Below are 15318 nucleotides of genomic sequence, written 5' to 3'. Positions count from 1 at the left end.
GAAACAAAGATCCCCGCTTATTTCCTGGTCACCCATTTTCTTTAATCAATTTCCTCTCTTTGGTCCTATATCATCTGTAATTACTTTCCCTTTCCCGCCCCTTGTGGGTTCCTCTTGCAGCAAAAGGTCTACACACACACACACACACACACACACACACAAACACACACACAGACACACACACTTATTGCTAACCCCCTACCGTAAGCAGGCAATACCTTCAGCATCAATACTCGTTTCCCCCCTTTGGCTGCATCAGCCTGAACAATGAAGAAGGCCCACTGGCTCCAGAACCCCACTAAGCAACCCCTGACCCTGCCCACCTACTCTACTAAACGACAACACACACACACACACTGAGGTTCATGTGGCATGTACTCTCATACTGAAGTCGCAGACATTGTCTCACACACACACAACTCACACGAGCCTGAAGTGAATGGAGTGAGGGAGAGGGCGAGGGGGGTGGGGGTAGGTTTGGGAGGGGTTAGGCCCACTTTAAATACCAGCTCAGCTTGTAATCACTGCAGTTTGAACTTAGAAGACTTCTTATGCTAAGAGGTCAAGAAGCCAGAACACTCATTCGCTCCTTTCTTTCTTCCCTGCTGCCCTCTGTCAGTCATCTCACTCAAAGGGTCTCGCTGAGCCGTTTAACCGGTTACATACAGTTACACCAGCGCCGATACCCTCAGGAAACCTTCGACATGGCGTCTTCAACAAGAGCACACGAGACGTGAGACAAATTCATCGTGGCAAAAGCTCGGCTACCTCCTGAGCTCGAGCACCACAAAGTGAATCTTCTGCCAAATGGAAATTTTCAGGGAGCACTGAGCTCCGTTTGTGAAGAGTTACCAGAGGAATTCGTTAAATTTAAGACATCCACGCCAACGGGGAATATGAAGACAATGCCTGTAAATGTATCCATCTAGTGTTGCAACAGCTGCTTACCTCGGGACATTTTGTTTACATCTGGTAGAGGGTGGATAAAAATGCCCTCCAAATTATACACCTTTATTGGACTTCACGTTTCCCAAATATGACCACCCAGAGAACATAGCCCATACCACCCACACACTATTGGGTGGATTTATCACTCAGCTGATGAATGAAAGCGGCTTACAGTATTGGCATTGTTACCTTGTTTGATGGGGAAGTGAAACATCAGAAACACCTATATAAATAGGCATTAGGCATTTGAAAGGAAAAGGTGTTGTCTGCCAGCAACAATTGCAGTGTAACTGCCAAAAAAGGTTCTAGTGCAATATTGTAATAAAGAAAAAAGAGCTGAGGTGGAAATGTTAGTGTGTGGTACAGGGAGGTCTAATACAGGCTTCCAGTTAGTAAGCAGCATCATAGGATTATACAGATAAGGGCTAAACGGTGCCAGCCAGAGGATATGAATGCCACCGCGGCTGATTAATATTTTCACACTGTGTGTGTGTGTGTGTGTTTTAAATAAGTATAAGAGCTTGTGAGGTGCTAACAGAATAAAGACTTTAAATCAAATCTTTCCTTCACTCTGCCATTCTCTTTCCTCTCCAAAAGTTAACCCTTTATCAGTGAATGGTGGCAGAAACAAACCATACCTGATTTGCTTTGGCAAAACGGATGTCAGATACGCAAGCTGGCATGGTTAGTTCAGGTAACTATTGGACCCCTCATTGTTGGGTTTTTCTCTCTATTATTGTAGATTCTATTCTATTCTATTCTATTGTATATATTATTCTATTCTATTTTATTCTATTGTATATAGTATTTTATTTTATTTTATTGTATTTTATTGCATTCCAGTGTTTTCTAATTTCTGCTACATAACTTTGCACTTTTGCTGTAACAAAACAAATTTCCCACCTGTGGGACTAATAAAGGCCATCTTATCTTATCTTATCTTTTGCATTTAAAACTGCCTTAAATCTCGGAGGCACAGCTTCAACAAGGTGCTGGAAACATTCCTCAGAGATTTTGCTTCAAGGTTTGACGTGTTGTGCCTTCAGAGACACTCCTCTGCATGCTTTGGTGGTGATGAGTGGCTATTTGAGTTACTGTTGCCTTCTTATCGGCTCGAAGCAGTCTGGCCATTCTCCCCTGACCTCTGACATCAGTAAGGCATTTCCGCCCCAGAGAATTGCCACTCGCTGGATAGTTTCTCTTTTTTGGACCATTGTGTATAAAACCTTGAGATGGTTTTGTGGGGAAAATCTCAGCAGATCAGCAGTTTCTAGACCAGCTCATCAAGTGCCAACAACCATGTCATGTTCAGCGCCACTTAAATCACCTTTCTTCCTCATTTTGATGCTCGGTTTGAACTTCAGCAGGTCAGCTTGACCATGTCTGCGTACCTAAATGCAATGAGGTGCTGCCACGTGATTGGATATTGGATTGGATATTTGTGTTAAAGTGCAGTGGAACAGGTGTGCTTAATTCAATGATTGTAAATGAAAAACCCAGAGCACTAAAAGAAAATTTGAGTTGCTCATTAGACATTAGTCATGTGATGTCAGACACACAGCAGGAGGAGGACTTGTAATAATAAACTTATACACACTGAACATGTGATGGTAGGTGTGATGACTTCTTCTTCCCAGGTTATATAGACTCCAGAGATTCTTTGATTTGGCACTTTTAATTAATGCAACTGAAGAATTTCTTGTCAACCTTGGCAACAGCTGGTGACATTTGTCTTTTTAACCATGTGGCAGGCATGTGGCCTTTACCGATGACTGTTTATCTTGAGGAAGGACACACATCTGCTGCCCGCCGAACAGCGCTCTTGCAGAGAATAGGAGCAGAGATGTGCTGCTGTGTCAGAAACACATTCAGATATGATCGTCTCCCTCCATTAGCTACACAGTTATCCCTCCTTACTGTGAATCCATTCAAGCTACAGATGTTGCACTACCCTTAACCTCTGACATCTGAAATATGTCAGAATAATTTATTCAGCTTACGTGTGGCCTGAGAGGTCAATAAAATGTTAATATTCTCGAAAATATGTTTTCCTGCAGAGCCTAAGCCTGATTGCCTAATCGTGCATGTTAGTTGTGTAGATCTGTTCCCCGCTTGTGCCCCATCATTTACTCCTCTGTCATCTTTCTCTCAGACTTTCCTAGAGAGGCCCCTTCTACTCATGTTGAAAAAGTGCTGTTTATGAATATTAATTGCTTCATGCATCATTTTTTTCTTACTCACCCACTGACTCACGTAAGGATATCTTATGTACTGCATATGTAGATAAATGGTCTTCTGATTTATGCATTTTTGACTGCATTTCTTTCCTTTTCTTTTGGTCTTGTTTACTTGTTTGTGCATACGTGCATTTGCACACTTGCACAATTGCAGGACGCGTGATCTGTTGATGGGTCTCTGTGAGTTTGTTGAGCCATTGTGATAAGGAGGTTTAATTTGCGTCTTGTTGGTGTGATGATCGAAAGATTGAGGCCGTGTTGTGTGTCTCAGACACCTTGGTGAGAGTTTGAACAAACCACCACTGATACACACGTACAAACACACGTGACGCACTTCTGATGTTGGCCTTCATGTGCGAGATTAAAGAAAGACAACAGCTGAAGGACCAGGGCCCATTTCTGGACTGTTTTCCAAGAGTTTAATGTGCAAATGATAATGGTTCATCCAAACCGTGTGTGTGGTCAGGAGGCGACACACACACACATACAATGACGGGCCTGCCCACACACATACTCTACTCGTACAGACACGCAGCGCACATTGACTCTGTGATTGGAAGCCTTTGGTCTTCATCAGGTCAATCAGTGGAACCGTGAGACCTGGAGGCTGTGAGGCTGGATGTCCTTCTGTTTCCAGACTTCAGTGTGGCCTGTTCCAGTAACCCCTGAGCAAATACAGACCATAAGGATGTGTGTGTTTCTGTGTGTTGGTGTTAGCATGTGTGGGAAAGATAAAGAATCGCATTAGTAGTAGTAGTACAAGGAGGAGCTGGGAACAAGCTCTGTGTGGGGTACAAAATGAAAATGAGGGGGTATGACCTCATTTTCATTTACCGTAACACACATTACACATTATCCATCCAGGTCATTAGTGCAACCATCAGCTCTGAGGCCCCTGTAATGCTTAGGCTTTTAGGTACAAGACGTGTGGTACATGGGATCAGTAGCCTGGACTATTCTTCGGATAGACTTTGTTCATGGAAGATGTAAAGACATGTTCGCTGTTGCACTCACACTGAGGCTCCACCTGTGACTGTGTCATGTGCACGCATGTGTTTGTGTGTATATTATGTGCTTCACACAAATACACACACACTTTAGTGAAGCCCACCACAGAAGGTGAGCAGATGTGCTGCTGGCCACAAGCAGAGGCAGGTCTCGCATTCAGAAGTGATAGCTCGCATATGGCACACGGCAGCAATAGTAAAATCTGACATCATTCACATTCTGATATATACAACAGGAGAAGGGAGACAGACTGCAAACCTATTTAGTGCGAAAGGAATATTCATGAACGTTAAGAAAGCGCGCTCTCTGATAAGGAAAACGTATAATCACGGCGTTCCACTTCGCTGCAGGTTTGTGTGACAGCTGGTGATTGATTTTGTTTGTGTTGAGGCTTTTCTGAAAAATACATGTTTAGCCTGAATTCAGGACCCCATCAATTGGAAGACCACCATCTCCTTCCTCAACATGAAGATTAACACGTTTGTGTCCTACACACACACACACACACACACACACACACACACACACACACACACACACTTTTGAACAGCTTGGTGTCTGAATGTGTGTGAAATATTCAAAAACTCTCATTCTCGGCATGCACATGTTTTAATAATGTGCATGTCATGTTTGCACATTTAAGGACTTGTTCATATAAACAAAATAGCTCAAGTACTTCCTTTATGTTTAAATCACACTGGAGAAAAAACAGGAAAACAGAAACAGAAGAAATTTTCCACATTTGCAAGTAGTTGCGGTGACCAGCTGATTGCCTAGAGGAGCGTGCAACATCCTCAAACTCTGAGCTACCGCTCTCGATTGCAAGGCAACTGCTGGTCTCCAAACTATAGAAGTAAAGCCTGTTATCACTCTCAGACAGATTGGGGAAGATCTAATAATAATTTTCGTGTGATTCAGGTTGACAAGATGTTGCTATCAAGCTAAGTCAGCCTGCACCAATAAGCAAAACAAGTCTCTTTAGAATAGTGGACTCGACTCAATTTGCTGTATTCTGGTTATATACCGGTTGAGCACCAGGTTGATGAGCACCAGGTTGATGAGCACCAGGTTGATGAGCACCAGGTTGATGAGCACCTATGCCAAGTTGCAGTTAAATTGCCTTCCTGCAGAAACAACATCACTGTTTGTGTTTCCTTTACCAGATCTATGATGTTCTCGTTAGACTCGCTGGACACATATCACATGTCACTGTATGAATATTAAAAAACAGATTGCACGTAATTGTCAACTTAATCCCATTCATTTGCAAACTAATAGCAGACTCACTCTATTTTATTGCCATTTTATCGCCATCTTGATGCAAAATTGCTTTGAAGACAGCAGCTGATTGTGAGTGGGCACAGGCCTAATAACGAAATCGTGAGTTCACCGCACACAGTCCAAATACTCATGCTGGGGTCTCCAGCCACTGTTTTTCCAAGTGTGACTGTAGCATTTAAAGAGAATCTGAAGCTTCATTTGAATGAAGTCATGCTTTGAGTCAGGTGTTATCAAAATGCTATATCGGTAAAAGTTTTATTATGTTAGCCATCCTTGTTGTGTTATTCTGATATGTGCAGAGTACACTGGAAGCACTTTTTAGCTAACAGATATCTGAATGTGAGCATGCAGAGTCAAAAACTCTTGTACTATATTATTATTATATTACCTGTTCTCTGCACACCTTGGATAGCCAGTGGGTTTCCTATGGTATCACTAAAGTAACCCTTCCTGTTAACGTTTGCACCAAAAATCTTTTCAATTTATAAACCACAAAACACAAAGCAGTGGTGTTAGAATCAATCAAATAAGAGAATCAAATAAGATTAAGTCAAAGTTATTCTAACCTGTGTGCCCGCTTTTTCCTTTGTGCCACGTCCCCATTCATCTTTAAAAGGACTACATTTACCTCAAAGGTAATTGTGGAGACTATAATGTTGTTGTTGTAACAGGGAAACCTGGCTGCTAAAGGAAAAAAAAAAAAAAAAGCCTAGAGAATTTTACCAGAAAGAGACACTTTTTCAAAGCCTTTCCTTTGGAGTGGAAATAGTTTTTAAATGAAAACAAAGCTTGCGATGCAGCAACCGAGGACACACGGCACTGACTGCAGCTGAGGTTTGACGTTAATTTGAATAAAAAGAGGGAAGCCAGTGAAAGACAAGGACCACCTGATCTGTCAGCTCGTGGTTGCCAGAGTTGTTGGACAAATATCCACAAGTGGGACGCTGCCAAGAGTGCGAAAAGTAAGCAGAAGCGAGCGAGTGATGGCATCCACCAGTGTCCTGCTAGTGATGCGAGAGCTCAACAGCTTAACGTTCTGTTTAAATAAAGGTTGTTTTTTTAAAAAATTCTGATTAATTAGTTAAAAAAAAAAACTTTTCATGTTGTTGTTAGAGTCAGTTGGAAAGTTGTTTGCAGATTAAAACCACATTTGGTTAACAAAACACAGAAATTTTAGATTCATGCAGAAACTATTCATTCACACAGTTTAAACACAGATACATGTTCTTCAGTGTGCTGTTGCATAATAAGCTGAGATCCTTTTACACAAAGCAACAACATAAAAATATACTTGATGTGACTTTTCCTCTTTGTGATAGAAAGTTCATAAAAATATAAAGTGGTGCTTTTATGTATTTTTTTCATCTTGCGGGGAGCATTCAAAACCGGCAAAGTGATGCCATCTTTCCGAGCAGATACCTAACACCACCGGAGCGTGAGTTTTTTTCCCCCCTTATATTCCACCAACAAACAGCTCTGAGTGAATTCAGGCCAAATGGTCTCAAACATGATGAATGCAGGAAAAATACCCCTGGCTTCAGCTAAACTTGGGATTGCCCTGTTTCTTAAGAAAACCACAAATGTGGCAGATTAAAGCTATACCACACCAAGCCTGCCAATACCAACTAGCATCATCTGCCATTTAAAGCCTTCTAATCCATCATTAGCAGGAAGCCAGGCCTAACCTTGCCACAAGCTTTTCTGTGCGCTGGAGTGCAACCACGAAATCTGCTCTGACTCGCTGCTGCCAGGTTCAGTAAACTGTAATCTCTCGCATACGAGCGAACTGGAAATCGTCTCGCTTCCTTACAAAAGCGTGGCCCTCTCACTGCCTTGTGAAACTTGTTTATCTCGTTTTGAGTTCTTTCAGTTAAAATGATTTTTTATTGAAAGTCTCCCCGCTTGTTTATCGCCCTCGAAACTTCCTTTTGATCCGTTCCCAAAACAAGAGCCTGCAACGAGGGCGCGGTGTCAGCCTTACAGTAAATGACCGACCCAGTTTCCCTCATTCCATGACACACGGCGCAGCCAGTAATGACCTCGGGGAGGGTCGGGTTGGAAATGGGGGTGAAGTGGAAGCAGAGCAGAGTGTCCAGCAATGCATCACCGATGTCCTGTGTGCTTTCATCTCTTGCTGATAAGTGCCATACCTAATCAGGTTAAAGCAGCACATGCCGCAGAAGGAAAGGAAATTCCGGCCAAAACGGTAACGTATCTGTTCCGCTCTCATGCGTCGCATTCCTCCGGCTAATTAAGAGTATATATCTGACCCTGGAGAGAAAACGTCCACATTAGTCCGACCAGTCAGTCGGTGTGGTCCATCTGCACTCTCTCTTTCGCTCTCCTTGCCCCCCCACTCTTCCCTCTCCCTCTAATTTGGCACACAGATGACAAAAAACATAGGGGAGTTCTCAGTAGGTTTCTTTCTTTCTTCTGCGGCTCCCCTCCCTTTTTGTTCTCCAGTATTAGGCCCCATCATTACTGACAGGCTATCAGTTGTTCTCATACCAGATTATCTACTGCCAATGACCTCCGGGTCATGGCTCTGTGCTCTCTGCCACTTTCTCTCTTTGCGTTGGCTTTGTCTGGCCACAGATACACTTCAGCGAGTTTTAAGGCTTTGCTGACTCCAAATCAGAGATGCTGCTGATCATCACACGTCTCTGAGCTTCGCTGTTTGAATTAAATACAGGAATTTCAGTTAAACTTCAATGTGTTTATTAAATACAGAGGATATTAGACAGTCTCTTCTGGAAGGGGGAATTCCTGTTGTTGCACAAGGTTGCTCACATGGAAAGTGACAGCTGAGAGTGAAATAAAAATGCACGTTCTCAATGTAGACTTAATGCAGACACAGTTTCAGGTTGTCTTGATGTTACGTTCATAGATGGAGGAGTTTTTAGGAGATCTTTAAAAACTACATCAAAAATGACATCAGTCAGCTGGGTTAATTTTAGCTTAATTTTGTCCCTAATCCTGCACCATAAATGAGAAACTGATGACACTATGATGACTGTGACATAGCAGCAAAAAATGTGGATTCAATGCAGATGGGAGAAGATCGCCTTCAGCTTTGTAAGGCTGTGGCTACACTGAGCATGAAACATACGCAGAGCGTTCATGGAGCAGACACCTCGGCACTGCGTGTAAACTTTAGTCACTGATGCTGGCTGCTCAAATTGTGAGCGCAGCAGGTAACTGGATGAGTAGGTTTCCATATTTTTTCCCCCATATCTCTTAAAATTACAGGGATGCAGGAAATGACTGAAGCATCTGCATTTATTTTGCCGCTCCCAGTCCAGCAGCTAGACTACTTACATAGTCCACTAGTATGTTTACTTACCTGAATTACATCAAACCTGTAAATAACCTCAGATTTTAAAGCACGTTGCTGCAAGTGTGACACACACTTATGTGCACTGCACATGCTCAGTGAAGACTGAGGTAAAATGTATATTGGGTTTTTTTGGTTTGTCTTTTGTGACCCACAGTTTGGCCTTTTCCAGGATTCTTACCCAAGTAAGAAATGAAACTTTCTTTGAAAAAGTCATTTTTCCCAGAATGCTTGTTACTTGTCACTGTCACACAAAATACATTTTTGCTGCATTTTTAAATTTTCACATAGAAAAATAGGACCTGAATACAATGGTGAATAAAAACTGGGCTAAAATGCATTGGCACTGTGTGAAAAAGTAAGTACACCCTGCTTCCGTAGGAATTAAGAGGGTAAGTAGCCACTTCTGTAAAAGCATAAGTTTTAGCAGGTTGCTGGTTTGAAGCATTCAGGTGTGCATTAACACAATGCTGCGATTTTGCCAAGATCTTTCCAAATTCACCCCAAGGTCACCCCAAGGTCACACCGTGCAACATTTAGAGAAACTGCAAAAATCTCCACAGGTCTCACCAAGTTACAAGTTACAGTTCATGACAACATAGGTTTGCAAAGCTGCATCTGAACAAACCAAAAGACTTCTGGGACAATGTGCTTTGGATAGATGATACCAAAGTTGGGATGTTTGGCCACATTTGGTGAAAACCAAATACAAGCACCTCATACCATTTATCAAGAAGCGATGTTGGAGTGTTGATTTGGGTTTGTTTTGCAGTCACAAGGACCTCTGCATCCTAAAATAATCTAATGAAATGTGAGGCCATGTGTCCAACAGCTAAAGTTTGGCAAAGTGATCAAAAGCACAGCAGCAAATCTAGAGCAGAATCGCTGAAAAAAGAAAAGAATCCAGGTGTTGTAATGAGTCCAGACTCTGCAAAAACAAATGATCACAAACCTCAATGAAATGAAGAAATCTCCAAAAGCTGATTCTGTTCATCTGGACGTAGCGTTTTGTGGGAGAAACGTTTCGTCACTCATCCAAGTGACTTCTTCAGTCTCAGCTGACTGCAGGTTTCCCCAATCTTATAAACAGTACATTTGCATAATGACTGAAACCAGCCCACTGAAGGAACAATGGGCTGGGAGGTCCTCACAAATTCTTCTGCAATGATATGAGAGACTGATAAAGTCATACAGAAAATGATTACTTCAAGTCATTGTTATTGTTGTTAAAAGTGGCTCTACAAGCTGTTGAATCATAGGGTGTACTTAGTTTTTCTCTTGCTCTGCATTCTGGCTTAATCCAGGTTGCATTTACCAAAGACCTGGTAAGGACATATAAAACATTAGAACTGAGGGGGGTGCTTTCTTTTTACCATGACTGTGCATTGGCTGCTTGCACTGGTTCAAACCCTCATAAACACTGCAGCGTGGTATTCAGCCTGTGAAGCATTATAGGATTGTGTGTTTGATGGTTTGATGTCGGAAACATAAGGAGTAACAATGAGAGGCAGGTAAACGTTCTCACTGAGGTTTGTTTGTTTGGGGTTTTTTTTTAATGGTCTTTTGCATGTTTTGTGTGCAATAAAATATAGAAAACAAGCAAGCATGACATACTATGAATGCCTAAAGTCCGTCTGTATCTGAAAACACAAGCTTTTTTTCCTCTCAGAGCTCTTGTGCTTTGTTGATTTCATCAATCTGCAGGCAAAACATGTTGCAACACACATTCAGTCCTGGCTTCCATTTTCAAAGAAAAATTCACTTATCCAAAAAGAGATTTTCATGTCATTGTCAGCTTCATGTCATAATCAATTTCTGCAAAAGTTTCCACGCCACACTTCGACAGCTAAATCAAAACAGGCCAAATTACTTGGTAATTTGGCTGCTTCCATCCACAGTCCATGTATTTATAACTGTGCAAACAGACTCACTTTATGTCCCATCAGCTGACGTACGCAGGATGCCACACACATAGCAGCAGGAAGCAGCCCAGTGTACTACACTTGAAGTTGTTTACATTACATTGCAGAGAGAGGAAGGTGCATGAAAGGCACATCATGATCCTGACCCATGATCCTGTGCGCAAGTGGATGTCAAGCCACAGTCCACATGTTCCAAACTGGACCGTGGTCAAGGGAAACATTAACAGAGGTTTGGCAGGAAACTTCAAGATTGTGACTGTCTACAGCAGGCAGACAGGCACAGCAGTCTCTCTCTCTCTGTGTGTATGTGTGTATATGTGCGTAGCACCACCACAAAACCTGTCATAATGTCACCACCTCCTTTCTGTAGCACAGCATTTGCAGGTCATATAGCATGAAATGACGTTCTTTAACAGCAGATAGGACTCTAAAGTGTGTGGGAGGGACAAAGGTTTGTAAGGTCAGTGCAGATCAGCACATGCACAGAGGCTGTGATGATCCTCGGTTGCAGATACGGTGTAAAACACCAAAAAAGGCTGCATCAGTGTAAGTGTGTCCAGCGAGGCATTAGTCAACACGGAGAGGAGGCCAGAGCTGTGATGATATTGCATTATGAACGCTAGAGTGTAGTCATCCACAAACAGTGCTCACGCACTTCAGATTATAAAGCATCTGAAGACCACATTCATCTGTAACAGCTACCATTTACACCAGGGTGGCTTGCAAAGTCTTTTTTTTCCCTTTTTTCTAACTCATATTTACTCTGCAGAAGGTAATTAGTGAGTTGATCACAAACCATATTTATTCCCCTGTGGTCAACCACAGCACTCTTTCCACTTTGAAGTGTTTGCTGAGCTAAAACAACATTTAAACGCTTCCAGATATTAAGACAGGACCTATTCTCAGCTTACTTGTTCTTTTTAATGGTTGGAAATTATGGCCGACTGAAATAAAGTAATTCATATGTACACGTGTGCTATAAATGCACTACAAGATAGATAGATACCATCTTTGTGGCATTCCACCCCATTTATGTTTCTATACTTTTCCTGGTGACCACCAATTAAAGGTACAACTTCTAATTATGTTAAGCATTACTCAGGGATTTTTAAATGTTAAAAAAAAAGTGTTTTAAAAAAAATATGCAGGCTCTTAATAAACAATTGCATGATATGCACATTTAAAAGAAAAAGTTTTTACACATAGGTTTTACATATCGGGATATAATGGAGTAATAAAGAATCGTTTAGTCCTTACCAGGTTCTTAAACACATGTTACACTCTGTTATTGTTTAGCAAAAAGCAGTGAGTAGAAAGCTACAGACACCCCCTGATTCAACAGCCTGTACAACCACTTTTAGCAACAGTATTTTAGCAACAGTAACTTGGAGTAATTGTTTCCTGTGTGACTTTATCAGTGTCTCACATTATTGTGGAGGAATTTTGTCCCATTCTACTTCACAGCAGTGCTTGAGTTTATTGAGGTTTGCAGGGATGCATTTATACACAAATACACCCCCCCCCACAAGGTTTTCAGTCACGGTGAAGTTAAAATTTTGACGGGGCCATTGCGACACCTTTATTCTTTTCCTTTCTTCTAACCTGCTACATGACCCAGTTTCAGACAGATGACCTCACATTTGACTCTGATGTACAGTGGAGTTTACGGTCAGCTCACTTACTGCAAGGTGCCCAGACCCTGTGAGTGCAAAAACAAATCCAAATCATCACCGCTCCATCACCCCACCGTGCTTCACAGTTGGTGTGAGGTGTTTGTGCTAGCACGGTGTGTTTGGTTTTCTCCAATTGAGGAGCTTTGCCAAGGCCAAACATCGCGACTTGGTCTCATTGGAAGTCTTGTGGTTTGTTCAACTTTGCAAACCTAAGCCATGCTGCCGCGTCCTTTTAAGAAAAACAGAGGCTTTCTACTAGAAACCCCTCCTAGTGAGCCATACTTGTTTAATAATGCAATGTTTTGTATTTTACTGACATTAATTTTTACATGCTAAATGAGCCCTGTAGAGTGGATTTCTTGCTGTTTCTCTGAGCATTGCACAGTCTGACTTTGGGGTAAATTTATTGGGGCATGTCTTGTCTTTTGATTAACCTTCAATATAGTTTAACCTACTTCAAATAACAGATGCTAAAAGATGAGTGGAGACTTTAGTGGAAAATGAACGGATTAGTTTGGCATGAAATTAAATGTGTGCTTCCTTATGGGCTCTTCTCTTCTATGATTGTCTGGACTGTTTGGCTTTTTTATTTATTTTACAGCGAATTTGTGTTTATTATTTGTAAGTTTTATGTATAAGTGTTTTTTTTACCCACTGTTTCACTTACTGTAAGCATAAAACCTAAAACACGCTGCTGTCAGATGAGCAGAAATATACTTATTTCTGGTGCAAATTAAAGTTTACATTTCACCCAAGTGCTGGTTTGCCCACGAGAACGTGCACACACACACACACACACACACACACACACACACACACACACACACACACACACTGGTCAGAGGTCTGTGGTTAGAGGCTTGTTGTAGTCAAACAGCATGATGAAGTGTGTGGAGGCTGAAGAGAAAGAAAAGCACTTCCTGGGCAGCGACGTGTGACGGGAGATATCAGAGAATCGGTGCAGGGTCAACCACTTCTGACAACCACCACACCTCTTGACATCCACCCGAGACCCTGGGAGTTGTGATGAGCACATATGGGTCAGTGGAGACTTGAGATACATGGGCTCATCACTCAAAGGAGTGTATGACCGGCATTTAGCTTTTGTGTGTGCGAGCCCTTTTATCTCTCCCTTTGCTTGTGTGCATGCTATCTGATTTCTCCAGAAGCAGCACGGGCTACCCAGGTGGTCCCGAGTCATGAGGAGAAGAGTCAGTGCATTCAGACAGTAAGCAGGTAACCTAAACCTTCACACCCCCTGCCTGCAGCTGCTTGGTCTCCTCCCTCAGGAACACGGGCTTCTTTTACACGCTCGGCCCTTTGTTCCCCTCCCTGCAAAACATTAACACTACAATGACCTCTACAGAGAAACTCGAGTCCATAAAAACCTAATGGAGTAGGATGAAGGAGACAGGAGGAAATGGCTGCTGAACAGAAAAAAGATGCAAAACTTCATCTGTATTCGACAAAATGAACCTTCTAAGTTGTGCAGTGGAGATTCCAATGAGGGCTTCATCATCTGTATCCCTCTATCAGTGGTGAGGGGAGGGGGTAGAGAGGAGGGGACAGTCATGGTGTGGTAATAATAGTCTGTCATTTTTCATCAACATTCCTGACAATGCATGACCCAGACTGGAGCCAGAACACACACTTGGGGAGGTGACACAGTGCACAGAAATACAGCACTTGGGTCAGAGGGTCGAAGTGAGCCTGCATTTGAATGTGGTGATGTGTGCGTGTGGGTGGGTGTTTTGGGTGGAGGGTATAGCCCTCAATATCATATCTGGGAGGTTTCAAAAAAAGAGCAGGCTGAGGATGGAGATCTTTTGTGCCATCAGGGTGTATTTCTTGAGGGAAAGTCAAGCACACGAGCCCTCGAGCTGAGGTCCTCCTGGAGATGATGGCCACGCCACACAAACCCCCACGCCTGAACCTTACTCTTAGCCCCCTTCTCAAATTAGATCCCAGGTCTAATCAGAGACAGCTTGGCGTTGTGGGTGGAAACTAGCCACAAACCTCATCTTCGAATGACTGTTGGTTACTGTTAGAGGCCCCCCTGTTCTGTTGACAGGGCAGGATGTAGCACTATACGAGGCGCTCTCAATTCTCTTGACCACACAATGGAAAATGAGAGAGAGACCACACAACAATGAGTGATTTTCAACACAGCGGCTATCCAAAACCCAGATTCAAAGTGAAAAACATACCAGAATAACGCCAACCAAATTCACTGCTGCTCAGTGTAATAGCTTTCTTTCTCTTGAATGGCAGGTGAGGACATTAAACAACAAAGAGAAGAAAAAAAAATGTAGCCTAGCTTTTTCCAAGAATAAAAAAAAGTTTAAAATGGCCTTCCACTTTTGACTGCGCAATGTTTTCTAGCTCAAGCTGAAGGAATCATGAGGAGTAACTGGTGACAATACAAAAAAAAAAGCAACATTAAGCACACATGACATTAAATGTATTTGCTTGTATAGTTTAAAGAAGGTGAAGAATGTCTGGGCTCTCCCTTAGTGATAAGATACAGAGTTCATCATCTGGGAGTGACTCGGAATAGAGCTGCTACTCGTCTACACCTAAAGGATACGGTTTTGGTGCATCTGACAAGGACGTGTCCGAGATGACTCCAGGCATGTCCTTCAGGAGCAAGGCCCCGGGGCAAATCGAGGACACAGTGGAAAGATATTATCTCTCTCGGTTGACTTGGGAACACCTCTGGTGGTGGTCAGTTATGCCTCTTTTCCACTAGTACCTACTTGGCTCAGCTCGACTCGACTTGATTCAGTTTTTAAGGTTTTCCATTTGGTGGTAGTACTTGGTACCAGGTACTATTTTAGTACCTGCTCGGCCGGGGAACCAAACCAACTGAGTCGACCCAAAAATGTGGTGTCAACAGACTGCATGCCACCGATTAG

The 15318-nt window shown here is 42.5% G+C and overlaps 1 long non-coding RNA gene across 1 annotated transcript in view; it reads right to left on the bottom strand.

Moving 5' to 3' along the window:
- Positions 1 to 3530: 3530 nt before the first annotated feature.
- The window catches only part of LOC102076523 (uncharacterized), a 47264-nt gene continuing 35476 nt past the window's right edge, over positions 3531 to 15318 (bottom strand). The window contains exon 6 of the long non-coding RNA XR_003220462.1: positions 3531 to 3850. This is a non-coding gene — a long non-coding RNA (uncharacterized LOC102076523). The remainder of the gene's footprint in view (positions 3851 to 15318) is intronic.

Source organism: Oreochromis niloticus, linkage group LG6 (assembly GCF_001858045.2).
Source record: "Oreochromis niloticus isolate F11D_XX linkage group LG6, O_niloticus_UMD_NMBU, whole genome shotgun sequence".
Taxonomy (NCBI): Eukaryota; Metazoa; Chordata; class Actinopteri; order Cichliformes; family Cichlidae; genus Oreochromis; species Oreochromis niloticus.
This window is presented reverse-complemented; position numbering and strand designations above follow the sequence as displayed.